At 39.5% G+C, this 14982-nt stretch overlaps 1 protein-coding gene across 1 annotated transcript in view; it reads right to left on the reverse strand.

Annotated features, from left to right (window-relative positions):
• Nucleotides 1–14756, reverse strand: part of NEXMIF (neurite extension and migration factor) — a 232240-nt gene extending 217484 nt beyond the window's left edge. The window contains exon 1 of the mRNA XM_053580116.1: nt 14620–14756. The gene's annotated coding sequence lies outside the window, so the exon portion shown is untranslated. The remainder of the gene's footprint in view (nt 1–14619) is intronic.
• Nucleotides 14757–14982: the final 226 nt, after the last annotated feature.

The following is a 14982-nucleotide window of genomic DNA, read 5'->3' on the forward strand; positions in this document are numbered from 1 at the left end:
AAGGGATTGGAGCTTGGCCTGTAATCATCATGCTTTCCCTGATATACAATGTGGCTTTGGGCAATTCGCTTTAAAGTCTCTTATACTCAATTCCCCCATCTGGAAAACATTACTATAATGGAAACTGTTACTGTGGGAAAAGATCTTAGAGATGATTTCTAAACCAACTCCCAAATTCACAGTTTAAAAACTCTGGAGGCCCAGGAAGGATACACAACTTGTCCTACCTGGTCATCAATATTTACCTTTCCTAAGTCCACAAGGATGTTTGTGAGGCCAAATGATGTAAAACATAGGAGCCCTTTAGAAGACAGAGGCTATGGAATCATATGGCATTATTAGTGGTAGCCTTAACCCCTATGGTCCCTTAACATAACTCTGTCCCTTGAATGAAGACATAGCAGTACTGGATTTTAATTTCTCAGGACTACTGAATAAATGGCTGTCTCCCTCAGCTGGCCATCTCAGCAGTGGGGATGGCAGCTCTCTGCCCTATCATCCACTGCTCCCTTTCCTACCTCAGACTGTCTCAATTGCTTGAGAATTCCCTCTACCTGAGGGTCTTAAGCATGCTCCATGTGACACCCAGGATTTTGGTGTCATAAGTAGATGATATGGAATAGGGCCTCTTTTCTATAAGGTTATTGGGAGTGGGCTCAGAGGCATGCAGATCAGAGAAAGGCTGGGGAAGCCCAAAAGGACAGTCCAAAAGGAAAAGTAAAGAACATATCTAGCACACTTTCCTTTCAGTGCATATTATGCCAAAATAAATTTTCAAGTTGTAATTTGAGAGCATTATTGAGTGGCCCAGTTGTCTGAGGCAGGCCTGTGAATTCTTCAGTCTAATATACAGAATTTTCAGAAAAGAAAAGAATTCCATTCCCAGTGTTAAATGCATTCAGTTTAGGCCTCCATTAGCCAATGGTCTTCAGTGCTGAGAGATATCAAAGTCGTATCTGAGAGTAGAATATTAAAGGTAAAAATCAAAGGGAAGAGACTAATTCACCTATCTATTTTTCAGTATCTTTCTGTGGTTAACTAGAAGTGACCTGGACTTAATGAATAATGAATTATTGGGGTCAACAATATAACATCATCACCTTATTTGGACAATAAACAAGTGAATCTTTCTCTTCATTCAGGTGCTACATCTATGTAAGTGTAGTTACCAAGGCATTATTGAACTAGGGCCAAAAAGCAATGGCTCATAGGAAAGTAGTGGAGTCAGTAACAAGGAAGGCTGATTCCAGATTCTCTTCTCAGTTCTGTTTAGCAATATCCTGACTCTTTGGACCCTTAGCACAACTAGTGACCACTATATTCAAAAGTTAAATGGCATATTTGGGTACTTCTTGAAAGAAAAAGTAACAAATCAGGATTTTGGTTGTTCTCACTATAAACCATCACCATATATCTGAGTAACAGACCAGGCATTCTCACAATTTCCCCACATATACACATATTGGAAGATCTTGTTGAGCCTTGGCCTTGGTTTACAAAGCATGCCTCTCTCTTTATAGCCTAACTCCCAGTCAAGACACATAGATATGAAAAACACCCTATAGCACTGGCACAATTACCCTTCCTTTCACTTATTTAAATAAATGGATTTGACTATGTCAATCATGCCACAGCTACAATTTTGCACATATAAGTCTTGTTATGGGAAAAGGAAACTATATACACACATACAACACATACATTCAATAGACATTGAGTACACCTTGTCCCTTGCCAAGAGATACAGTGCACAAGCAGCTCATAAATACAAGCACATACAAGCACATAGAGGTGTATATACAGATACAGAAATCTCCCCAAGGGGAGATTGAGAACATTGAACCTCCATTGAGTACACCCCCACTAGTCTAAGAAAAGAGAGACTTGAGAAGGGAACAGCTATTCCAGTGTACAAAGAAACCATGTAACATCATCTACTAACTCTCTGGGCCTTGGACCAAAAGTTTCAACAAGTCAACAGAGAGCTCCATGAAGAAGAGATCTCACCCCCACCTGGATGAGCATCCTGAAGGCCTCAAGGACTAGACCATCAAGGCCACCCAGATGCCAAATAAACCATAGGTAAATCAAATAAATACCCTTTTCATGAATTAGGTTTTTCTGTTAGTATTTCCTTAACCAGTTGTTACTTCAGTCATGGAGGAGGAGTTTGTTGCTATAAATAAACTAACTAACTGTCCCCCAATAGACCAGAATTTCCCTCTACACAAATGGTGTGGTAAAAGAATCTGCAGCATGCCAATCCACCACTTTTACAGGGCTGAAAGGAAGAAATTTTATGAATATTATGGCTACTGATTCTGCTCTACTGGGTCCATACTGACCAGATGAGTTCCCTGTGTCCATATTTCTCTAGAACACATAACATCTCAGGTTTTGGATCCAAACCTTACCCATGGACCTCAGATCCAATAAATAGGTCCTTGTCTTATTCCACCTGGGCTATAGTAACCCAAAACCTCAGTTAATGTGGGCCAAGCTCCTTTATTGCTCCCTTCCCCAATCTCAGTCTTCCCAGTGATAAAAATGTTCTACACATGTGTTGTCCAATATGGTAGCCGCTAACCATATGTGGCGACTAAGCACTTGAAGTGTGGCTGAATTCTAACACTTACCCAGAAATTATGAGAAGCCTTGTCCTCTAGGTGTCAACAGACTGAGTGGGAAATCTGGACTTCTATTTCCACCTGGCAGTAGCAAGACAAATCCCTTCCCCTGGAGTTGGAACTCCTGAAGCTAGAGCAGTATCAGAGAAAGCCAGCCAAAACAGGAAGTTTAAATAATATCCAGAGTCTCATAACATACTACAGAAATGTCCAGATTTCTATGGAAAATAACTCATCAAACCAACCAACAGAAAGATCTCAAATGGATTGAAAAAAGGCAATCAATAGGTACCAAAACCAAGATGACAGAGATATTAGCTTTACCTGACAAAGCAGCATAATAAAAAAACGTCAATGTACAGTTAGAAATACTCTTGAAACAAATGAAAAATGGGATGTTTTGTCAAATAAATAAAAGGATATATAGATAAACCAGGTACAAATTTTAGAAATGACAAATATAATAACCAAAATTTAAAAACTGAATGTATGGTTTCCATAGCAGAATGGAGAACAGTGAGAAAAGAGTTACTTAACTTGAAGATAGAATGATAGAAATTATCCAATCTGAACAACGGGAAAAAAAATAGACTAAAAAAATGAACAAGACCTCAGGGAGCTGTAGGACAACAAAAAAAAAAATCTAACATTTCTGTCATCAGAGGATGTCTGAAATAATAGAAGAAAGCAGGACATAAAGCATATTTAAAGAAATAATGCTTGAAAACTTACCAAAACTGGCAAAAGATATAAACCTACAGATTCAAGAAGCATATCCTGAACTAGATAAACCCAAAGGAATCCATGCTAAGGTACATCATACCTAACCTGCTATAAACTAAAGAAAAAAAAAATTGTTGAAAGCAGCAACAGAGAAATGACACCTTACAAGGGAAAAACAATTCAAATGACAGCGGATTTCTCTTCAGAACCCACAAAAGCCATAAAGAAATGACACACTTTTCAAGGACTTTCAAAAAAAAAAAAAAAAAGAAAGAAAGAAAGAAAGAAAGAAAAGAAAAGAAAGGAAACAACCCCTGGAATCCCATTTCCACAGAAAACATCCTTCAGGGATGAAGAAGAAATAAGGAAATTTACAGATGAAGTAAAACTAAGAGAATTTGTAGCTAACCAACCTGCACTAAAAGAATGACTAAGGGAAGGTCTCTAAACAGAAAGGAAAATATAAAAGAAGGAATCTTGAAACCTTCCAAAGGAAGAAGGAACAACAAAAAGAGTAAAAGGAAGGTAAATACAATTGACTTTACTTCTCTTGGTGAGTTTCTCATTTCCATTAGAGAACTGAAACAAAAATTGTAGTCTTATGTAGTTCTAAATATATGTAGAGAGCCAGGCATGGTGGCATGTGCCTGTAGTCCCAGCTACTCAGGAGCTGAGACAGGAGGACTGCTTAATTTGAGGAGTTTGAAACTAACCTGGGAAACATAGCAAGACTTCATCTCTAAAAAACAAATAGTAAATGGAATTTGATGACATAAAATTAAAAATATTAAACAAAATGAAAGTACTATGTAATGGAAATATTTAAGGCAACATAGATAGGGAAAGGTAAAGGGACTTAAAGAGAGGTGAGGTCCCATGGAATATTATGCAGCCTTAAATGAAGACGGAGATTTTACCTCTTTCATATTTACATGGATGGAGCTGGAACATATTCTTCGTAGAGTATCTCAAGAATGGAAGAAAAAATATCCAATATACTCAGCCCTACTATGAAACTAATTTATGGCTTTCATATGAAAACTATAACCCAGTTATAACCTAAGCATATGGGGAAGAGGGCAAGGGAGGGAGGGGGAAGATGAGTGGAGGAAGGGTGATTGGTGGGATTACACCTATGAGTGCATTTTACAAGGGTACATGTGAAAGTTAGTAAATGTAGAATATAAATGTCTTAACACAATAACTAAGAAAATGCCAGGAAGGCTATGTTAACCAGTGTGATGAAAATATTTCAAATGGTCTATAAAACCAGTGTATGGTGCCCCATGATCGCATTAATGTACACAGCTATGATTTAATAATAAAAAATTTAAAAAAAGAGAGGTGAGGTCTCTGTAATTTACTTAACAGGTAAAATGTTTATGCTAGTAGATTATAATACGTTAGTACTTATAGACACTCTGGAAAACAATTTTTCAGTATTTTTAAACATAGAGAAATTTTACTTAAAAACAAAGTGTAAAGCACTTTCAAAGGAAGTTGGAAGTGGGTCCTTCTCATGAATGAGAAGAGATGAGAGAGACCTTCAGTTTCTTAAAAAACTGCAAAACTATTTTTTAGTTTAAAAAACTAAATATACACTTACCATAGGACCCAGAAATCACACTCCCGGGAATTTTTCCCAAAGCAATGAAAACTTTAGAAAGCTTCCCTTATATTCACAGAAAAACTTATACACTAATGTAATAGCCCCAAACTGGAAACAACCAACATGTCTCTCAATAGGAGAATGGTTCCACAAACTGTGGAATAATATATTGTTCAATAGTAAAAAAGGATGAACTGCTTATACACAAAACAATTTGGAGGTATCTCAAAGGCATTGTGCTGAGTGAAAAAAAGATAATCTGAAAAGGCTACATACTCTGACTCCGTTTATATAACTTTCCTGAAATGATAAAACTCTAGATATGAAAACCAGATTAGTTATTGCCAGGGGTTTGGATTGGTGGGGAAGGGAAATACTATAAAGACTATAAAAGTACACAAGAGACACTCCTGTAGTGATGGAACAATACTCTATGTTCATTGTGGTGGTGGTTACACAAATATATATGTGATAAAATGACATAGAACTTTACACATCAATTGTCCCAATGTAAAATTCATAGTTTTGATATTGTACTATAGTCATGCAAGATATAACCATTGGGAAAACTGGGTGAGGAACACATGGAACTTCTCTGTCCTTGAAACTTCCTGGGAATCTATAGTTATTTCAAAAGTAAAAGTAAAAGAGTCACTGTATTAGGCAGAATAGTGGCCTTCCAAAGATGTCCACATCCTACTCCCAGAACCTGTGAATATGTTAGGTTGTTACATGGCACAAGAGGAATTAAGGTTGTAGATAGAATTAAGGTTGCAAATCAGCTAACTTTGAGATGGGAATATTGAGAATATTATCCTATAGTATCTATCCATGTAGACCCAGTGTAATTATAGGGGTCATCATAAGTGGAAGAAGGAGGTAGAGATGGACATATAATAATAAGAACAAGATTGAAGTGATGTGATATGAGAAATCAATCCCCTACGGCTGGCTTTAAATATGAAAAGGGGCCACTAGCCAAGGAATTTCAGCAGTCCCTGCAGTTGGAAAAGGCTTCCAGAAATAATGGAGCCCTGATTACACCTTGATTTTAGCCCAGTGGCAGCTAATTCAGACTCCTGACCAGGACCTCCAGAATTATAGAATAATGGCTCAGTTGGTAAGGCACTGGCCCATATACCGAGGGTGAGGGGTTCAAACCCGGCCCCAGCCAAACTGCAGCCAAAAAATGGCCGGGCGTTGTGGCGGACGCCTGTAGTCCCAGCTGCTTGGGAGGCTGAGGCAAGAGAATCGCTGAAGCCCAGGAGTTGGAGGTTGCTGTGAGCTGTGTGATGCCATGGCACTCTACCGAGGGCCATAAAGTGAGACTCTGTCTCTACAAAAATAAATAAATAAATAAATAAATTTGTATTTTAAACCACTAAGTTTTGGTAATTTGTTACAGCATCCAGAGTAGAAAACCAACACAGCCACCAACCAGGGTTTAAAAACTAGCTCAAAGATGGACAACTGGCTTTTTGCAGAGTATATTCAATTATTTAGTCAGAAGTCAATAACTCTATACTGTAACCTTAAAGCAATAATCAATACGTTATGGTTAATGCTATTTGCAATTCCATATCACCAATGATAGCAATTACAGAAACCATTCCTAAGAATCACAAGGAAAGTCATGTTACTCCATATGAAATGAGGCCTTTTAAACCATTGCGAGGATAAGAACAAGTATTTGTGCCAAAGAAGGTGGCAATCTTATTTCAACCCAGCTAGAGTTACCTATTTTCTGAGAAATTTCCTGATGTATGAGGAAAACAGGCCATATACTTATTTTCTGCTATGGTTTAAACATTTGTCTCCTCCAAAATTCATATTGAATCTCCAATGTGGCGGTATTGAGATCCAGAATCCTTAAAAGGCAATTGGGTCATGAGGATCCTGCCCTCATGAATGGATTAATCCATTCATAGATTACTGGACTAATAGGTTAATGGATTAATGAGTAATCACGAGAATAGGACTGGTGGTTCTATAAGAAGAGGAACAGAGACCTGGGCTAACACTTTCAGCCACCTGGGTGTGTGATGCCCTGTGCTGCTTTGGGACACTGCAGAGAGTCTCCACCAGAAAAAATGCCCTCACCAGATGCATTTCCTCAACCTTAGATTTCTCAGCCTCCATAACTGTAAGACATAAATTCCTTTTCTTTATAAATTGTGCAGTGCCAGGTATTATGTTACAAGCAACAGAAAACGAACTAAGACATTTTCCAAGGGTTATAATAGAGATACAATAGAAAAACTCATTTAAGAGAGAGAAGAGACAGAGAAGGAGGGAGGCGGTAGGGGAAAGGAAAAGAAAAAAAAGAACCGAAAATAGTGACTAATTCTCACATAAGTTGGATTTAATTTTGACCAAAGTACATTATTTGAACAATAATTTTTAATTCAACTTGTTAATATATTGTTTAGGATATTGCATCCTCATTTGTAAGTGAAATATGTCTCTAATTTCCCTTTATAATAATATATTTTTTCCAATTTTAATATCAGGTATATCCAGATGAAGTAGAATGAACTTGAAGTATTTCTTCTTTTTCTATTGTCTATAAGATTTGGCATGATCTGTTTTTTGAAATTATCTTCTATTTTTATTTATAAATATTAGTTGTCTATTTTTTGAGACTTTGGAAAAATAAAAGAAAAACTCATTTATTAGAAAAAACAATCAGGTAAATTCACGCAGATAACAAAAACAAACAAACAAACAAAAAAACAGTGAGAAACAAAGCTAATTCCCTGTAAGACAGGAAAATCCATTTTATTCTCTTCTCTGTCCCCAGTATCCCAGTGCTTAGCATGTTGTAGATGCTCAATAAATGTTTGCCAAATCAAATTATTATTAATGGACCCATCCAGCCTCAGAATTCTATTAACTCTCATATTCCGTGATATTCTAAACTGCTAAGAAAAGAAGCAATAGATATTTATTCACTTATCAGAATACTACCTTCCCGACTGTAAGGTGCAGATCTAGCATATATCAGAATACTACCATTCCGACTTTAAGGCGCAGATATAGCATATATTAGTATTTACAGAGCTTAAAGGAGCTTTGCCTTTAATACACAATGTTAGATATCTGGGATGAAATCCATTAACACTTTCCATTATGGCTAATACTCCAAAAGGTTCATGAGTCCCTAGGGTCCCCATGAAGGTATCTGGACACCATCTCCCTCTCTAACTCCATTACCATACCTAACAATTGTGCTAAGAAGAGTTCCCTACTTTTGTCAGGCCCTTGGCTAAGAGAAAAATGTGGACATAGAGAGACAGATGAAAGACAGATATTTAGAGGTGGTCAAGTTGAGTTTTTATGGAATGTAAATGGAAATGTTATATGTTAATGATGGACTTGTGGGAGGTAAGCACTCAAGAGGCTTTTTTAAGAATCTGAGAGATTATTTTGATATGAGGACAATTAATGACAATTATGGTTATGGGGAGCGAAGCAGAAAGAGGGAAGGAGGGAGGGGGTGGGGCCTTGGTGTGTGTCACACTTTATGGGGGCAAGACATGATTGCAAGAGGGACTTTACCTAACAATTGCAATCAGTGTAACCTGGCTTATTGTACCCTCAATGAATCCCCAACAATAAAAAAAAAAAAAAAAGAATCTGAGAGTTGACAAGTCAAGGGGAAACTAGTCTGGACTTTGTTTTGGTGACAATGGTAACGTCAAAGTAAGTGCCAAGTGCTTGTTTTTCATAATAAAAGTGCCTGTAATGGCTAATTACAAAAATGCTTGTAACAGTAGCTGAGGGCTGATGGCCGTAAGTATATTAATAACATGTTTTCCTGAAAAATTCATTTTCACGGCTTCCATTTCAAGTTTCCATGACCATGACAGCTATGGAATAGGAATTTTGTAACAATTTAGGGAAAGCAGGGTTTTTTAACAGACAATGCATGATTGGACTTCTTGAAAATGCATGCAGGCATTATGTATGGAAAGGCACACTTTTCTGAAGAGGATATCCTTGACATTCATTGAATTTTCATAGGGAATCATGCCAAGCAAGGTTAAGGACCACTGGCTAAATGGTGATGGCCCCTTCTTCTACACCCCTAATGAGTAAACAGCACATCTTGAAAATGTGTTCCAGTTATTTAGTAACTAAAAAGAATGTGGATTACTGTTCAAGAAATTCTCTGAGACCTAGTCTCCTTCCAGGTTAATAAATCACATGCATACCTGGAATAACACCGCAAATATTGGGAAGGAGGAGAGAAAGAATTTAGTAGCACCACAAAATTTAGGTTACTGCAATAGGCAGGAAAAGAAAAAGATAACTATTGACATTTATCTCAAACAAATTTAATTGTGGAATTCACTTTTGGCATCATCCTTCTGCCATTCCACTAGGCTCTGGACGATCTCTAAATCCTAGATATCAGTTGAAATATAGTCATGAAATGTGGACCCAATTTAACATTGAACTCAGTAAAGATCAGTTAAGAAGGGGGAACATGAAAACATTTGCAAAAGCAAATCTAAATGTTACTATGTTTTCTTCTTCTCTGCATTATTTCTTTTTCCATGGCAGACCAGATTTGACTCTTGCCCTAGATTAATGAAACCCAATCATGGATACTTAAGTCTGGGAGGTAGTTTAAAAGATAATCTCAACCATTACAGAAATGGCAAAACTATATACATAAAGGGCAAAACCACATGCAAACTGTTCAGGACACAGAGTTGCCTTTGTATTTCTTAAACACATTCTAAAAAAAAAAAATCCACACTTTCCTTGTTACTGCACCTCTTTTTCTCACAACTACCATGGTCAGGATGTTCTTCCTATTTTTTTTTTTTTTTTGAGACAGAGTCTTCAGCTGTTGTCCTGGGTAGAGTGCCATGTCGTCATAGCTCACAGTAACCTCCAACTCTTGGGCTCAAGCGATCCTCTTGTCTCAGTTTTTCTATTTTTAGTAGAGACGAGGTCTTGCTTTTCCTCAGGCTGGTCTCAAACTCGTGAGCTCAAGCAATCCACCTGCCTTGGCCTCCCAGAATCCTAGGATTACAGGCATGAGCTACCGCGCCCAGCCAGGATGTTCTTTCTAAATCTAAGTTTCTCCTGATAAGCTTTATGAACTCTCAATCAGTCTTGCATGAAAGTAAAAATGGCCACTCACCAGCACACCTACTTGTGCGTATGTGTGTTTGTGCAAATACGCACATGTGTTTTGGTGGGATGACTTTGGAGCCAGTAATCCAATTCTGTCAAGCCAAATGCCTTAATCATTTCTGGAGTTTTTCTCCAAAAAGACTCATTAACTAGGAAAAAGATAGGCTGAAAGATTAAGGGACTATTACATTTCCAAAGCTCATTATCTCCCCAAGTTTTGCAAATACAACTGTCTCTCCAAATCAAGAAGCATAGTTTCCTTCAAAGGTGGCTTATTGTAAGGTGACCACACAATTTTTTTTTTCTAAACTGGGGCACTCTTGAGGGTGAAATAAGTATGTTGTAATAACATGTATAAACCACAACATGTGGTCACCCTACTTACAGTCCTTCATAGAGGAAATGTTTTAACGTCCCTCAAATTAAACAAATCTCTATGCCTGTTCTTGAAGAATGGCATGGCACTATTGAAACAGTCAGGCCCAATGTAGAATCTTGGTCTCAAACATCTAACACTCTTTAAAGTAAACATCAGGAGAAGCTTTTTGTTTAATCTAGTTGCACCACACTTGAAATAGGCTACCAAGGGTGACAGGTTGACATTTTAAAATGAGATTTGGGGGTGCTTGAGACAACAGTAGATAATACTTTATATCAAAATTATCACACTGGGGATAGATAAGATGACATATTGAGGTGCCCTTTGGAAAAATAATAATTGTATGTATAGTAGTTGGTCCTGAAGACTTCAGTTTATTTTCTACCAGAGAACAAGGAAGGGAAAGGTATCAGATCACAGCACTTACGTGCAGAAAAAGACCAAAAGAGCATATTCCCTAGTACAGACCAGCAATTCACTTCGTGCAGTGACTAGACTGGAGTGAAGAAAAGAGACAAGGGAAGTCCTCACCCCCACTTCTAGCTGGCTCAGAAAAGGCCCTATCTTCACTGAAAGGCAGTTTCCCCCAACCATCCACTTTCCCAGCTGATTAAATCCCAGACAAGATTTCCCCAAAGTTGTGATGTGCTTACACACAGGGCCAGTATTGTTTGAGAATAGAAGAATGTTCATCTCTGCTCAAAAAGAAATTTTCTTGGCAAGTGAAAGAAGCGTGAACTTAAAGGTAGCTCCAAGTGATGCAGTCTTGTCTGGTGCTCTTTGTTTTGTTTTCAAGCAGCATGGAGAAGAACTGAGAAATTCTTCGTGTCTAATTCTCTGACTTTGGGTTTGAAAAGGTTTGTTGGTAGAGAAACTGTCAATTAGAGAGCTGGTGGGCAACTTTTAAGAGGAGATAAAAGGGAAAAAAAGAAAAAAAATTAAATTCCCAAACCTAAAGTCTCTAAGATGGGACAAACAAAGAATCCAAACTATCTATTCCTTAGTGAATCACATCCCTTCCCTGTCACCCAAAAGGGCTTTCTCTCCTTTTGATTACTGTAAGCAGGAATGCTTAAGTCATGTATACTCCACCTGATAAAAGTCTAAAGGTAATCTAAAAGAGTCAAAGGCTGGTTAGAATCTCCTTTTCTCTCCTTACTAAGGAATCTGCAGAAGAAAACTGGACTTAGGAATAGAGAAATTGCAATCAGTATTTCTTTGATTCTCCTAAGCAAATACTTTTGTAAGACCAGGACCTCCACAGTGAATATTTCAGAGATCCATGAGCACATTCTTGAGTATTTTAAATGCAGCACTTACCACTTTCTTATCTCTCTGCAATACCATCACACCTTTAGTTCTCCCTGTTCACTGGGTAGCTTACAGGTAATCAGAGCATTGTGGAAAAAAGAAAAAGAGGGAAGAGAGAGTATCACAGAAAGAAGCAGTATTTTGCAGTTGTTTGACTTTGGCAATGGGGTTTTACAGGCTTGCAGGTGTGTGCCCGTGCATGTGTGTTAATAAGCACTGACACATTGAAGATTTATTCACTGAACAGGTTGATTTATTTAACAGACTTGATGATGTCAAATTCTGCCATGTGCTTTCGTAAGTGTTATCTATTTATCAGAGCTTTTATTTAGGTAAATATTTGTTTTTAAAGTATTTTCCTTTAAATAACTTTCTATAGCTAACTGCACAATCAATCCATGGTTCATTTTAATTATATTATGTTAACAATAGTTATTTGGTGGAAGTTTCTGAAACCTAATCTTTTCCATGACATTTCATCTCCACCCAAACTCTATTCCTTTTTCCTAGTAACAAATTTCTTATTAAAAATCACACCATAGGGAAAAAATTGCAAATATGTACAAAATCCTTTTATGTTATAGTATTTTACCTTACGATTTCCAGGAAAGCAGTTTCTTGGTATATTGTTAAAATCACAGACCTGAATACTTTTAAACTAAAAAAACTGGCTGAAAGGACAAAGGGATAATTTTATTTGGAGAGTATATGTCTGGGTTGTGCAGTGGCAGGTGGAACAGCTAAGGGAGAACTAGGCAGAGGATAAGGTAGAATAAAAGGAAGTAAATGGAGTCAAATTTCAAGTCTTAAAAATTTTGTTGAATCACCCTATTCTATCGGAATATATGTGCATAAAAACGGTATCTTCTCAACTCAAATGCATGAACTCTATCTAGGTTCTGTGAGAGGTAAAATATTTCCAAGAAACAAAAATGTCTAATCAGTAGCCACCAGGGCTGATTTGAGTGCCTCTATTGTAAATATGCAGTTTGCAAAGGTAAGATTCATTCTGACCTCCCAGATCAAGCAGTGTTGGAACCAGGAAAGATACGAGGGGGGATCCCACAACCACACAAGCACATTTTTGACCTAGTAAGTAAATACGTGTTTTTTTGTTGGTGGTGGTGGTGGTGTTATTGCTGGGTAAAATGCACAAGTCTTCCAGAAATTAGACACTGTAATAAAAACGTACCAGCCCAAATTTAAACTGCTCACTAGACAGATGGTTAATTATATTCAAAGCCACATATTTCACTGGGATAGTTTCAGACACTCAGCCAGTTTTATTTGATTAGCAGGTTTCCTAGTTAATATGTAAAATGACAGTTACTTAGGACTTTTTTGCTCTCTTCTAAAAATACATTTTCGGTAAGTGTAAATTCTTCTTACCCATGAAAATGTCACTGTAAATAAAACGTCTGGGCATTTGTTACTGCTTGTAAAAGATGTAAGGGAGATTTACAGCCCCCCCCCAAAAAAAAAAACCCTCACATGGTCTTTAGTAGTTCAAAGACGACTATTGGAGCACCTTCATTCACCAAGCAAAATATTCCAGGAACTACTAACACAATCTGATCCTCCACCAAAAACAACCAACAAGATATTCAAATCCCAGGGTTAGATGCTTTTTGAAAACAGCCCTTCCAGCCCTACACACAAAAACATGTGTTCTCAGATAAGTCTGCAAATGGAATGTTAGAAAAAGGCCACATAGCTAAGTGTATTGCTGTGCACAGAATTCAACAATATGCTGGGAGCTAAAACCCAGAAGCAAAATATGAGACACACTTATTCCAAAATTTAGGCAAAATCTCAACAAAAAACAAGAGTTCCAGGGTAGAAATGGGGATGCCAATTTTTTTTTTTTTTTAATAACTTCAAAAAAGACAGAAAACCTTGCGCGGGTGATTCGGTTTCTCACGAATCAGACAGACAGAAGCAGTCATGCTTAAACCGCTGGATTCCTCAGCTGAACAGCGCCAACTCAGCGGCGCGGTTTCCATACTTTTCCAGAGCTGGGCCCAGCTCCCCAAGCCGGCTGGCCGCCTCCTTGCCCCACAGGGTATACAAGACGCGAGTGGACGTGTGTCACGGGGTGCGGCACAGAAAAGAGCAAAAGCCACTCAGGAAAGTGTCAATTCAACCACCAACGAGAACAGAATGGACCGCCAATTTGCGGCCAATTTCCGCAAAGGTGACGATGAGCTGGGCGAGGCTCGGTCGGATTTCCAACTTATATCCGCCCGCGGTCTTGGCTGTTTGGTGCGTGCCCCAGTAGTGCTCTGCAGTGACCACCGCCGCTCGGAGCGCGTGGGAGACGCTGGCGGGGGAGGCCCAAGTGACGCGGCTTCGCACCTTTATGGCTTTGGCCCCGTTGGCCGCCGCGTGGGTTTTCCCGCTAGTGCCTAAGTGTGCGGTGCCGGTGCCCCATTCCCTGGCCAGGCTTCCCCGGGCACCAATCCGAAAAGAGGCAGCACTCGGCTGGTTCCCGTTGCCCGGCGGTATGCGTGTGAGCTCAGAAGCTCCAACGGGTTCGCTTCCTCCTCCTCCCCGCCCCCCGCGCCTCATTAGAGCACTGAGGCCTTTCCTAGATTGCAGTGCCTGCCGGAGCGAGCTGGAATCTCTCGCTCTTGCAGCCTGGCTCTCCTGTACAGGGACACAGATATGCACGCATTCGCACACAGACGTCCTCCCTTCTGTTTTCCCTCCATCCTCTCCTCTTTCGGCTTTCTTGTATTCGTTCCACCCCCTGCCGCCGCCACCCGAGCCAGCCAGGAGCTAGTGAGAAGGCCAAGAGGCTGGATGGCAGCGATCGTACTCACCTCACAGGCCGACTCACGAGGCGCACGTCGCTGGCGGGCTTAGGCAGCAGGCGCCCGAGCTGGCGTGGCCGCAGTCAAGGCTGGGCTGCCAGTGTCACCTCAGCTGTTGGAACTGCCACTGCCGCCTCTGCTACTGCTGCTGCCACCGCCGCTGCCTCTGCCTCGGCTCCATGCGCCGGGCCCGCCAGGTGGACGCGCCTCTCTCCCTGTTTTGCTAGCTCAGGCGCCACTACCACCGCTCTAGATGGAATCAGAGCTGTCCGGCTCTGGCCCTGAAACTCAGAGCTTCTCTGGCTTCTTCGCTGCTCCTAAGGTCCGGGCTTTGCCTACACCACAGCTCGCTGGGGCCGAGGCTACCTCGCA

Source organism: Nycticebus coucang, chromosome X (assembly GCF_027406575.1).
Source record: "Nycticebus coucang isolate mNycCou1 chromosome X, mNycCou1.pri, whole genome shotgun sequence".
NCBI lineage: Eukaryota > Metazoa > Chordata > Mammalia > Primates > Lorisidae > Nycticebus > Nycticebus coucang.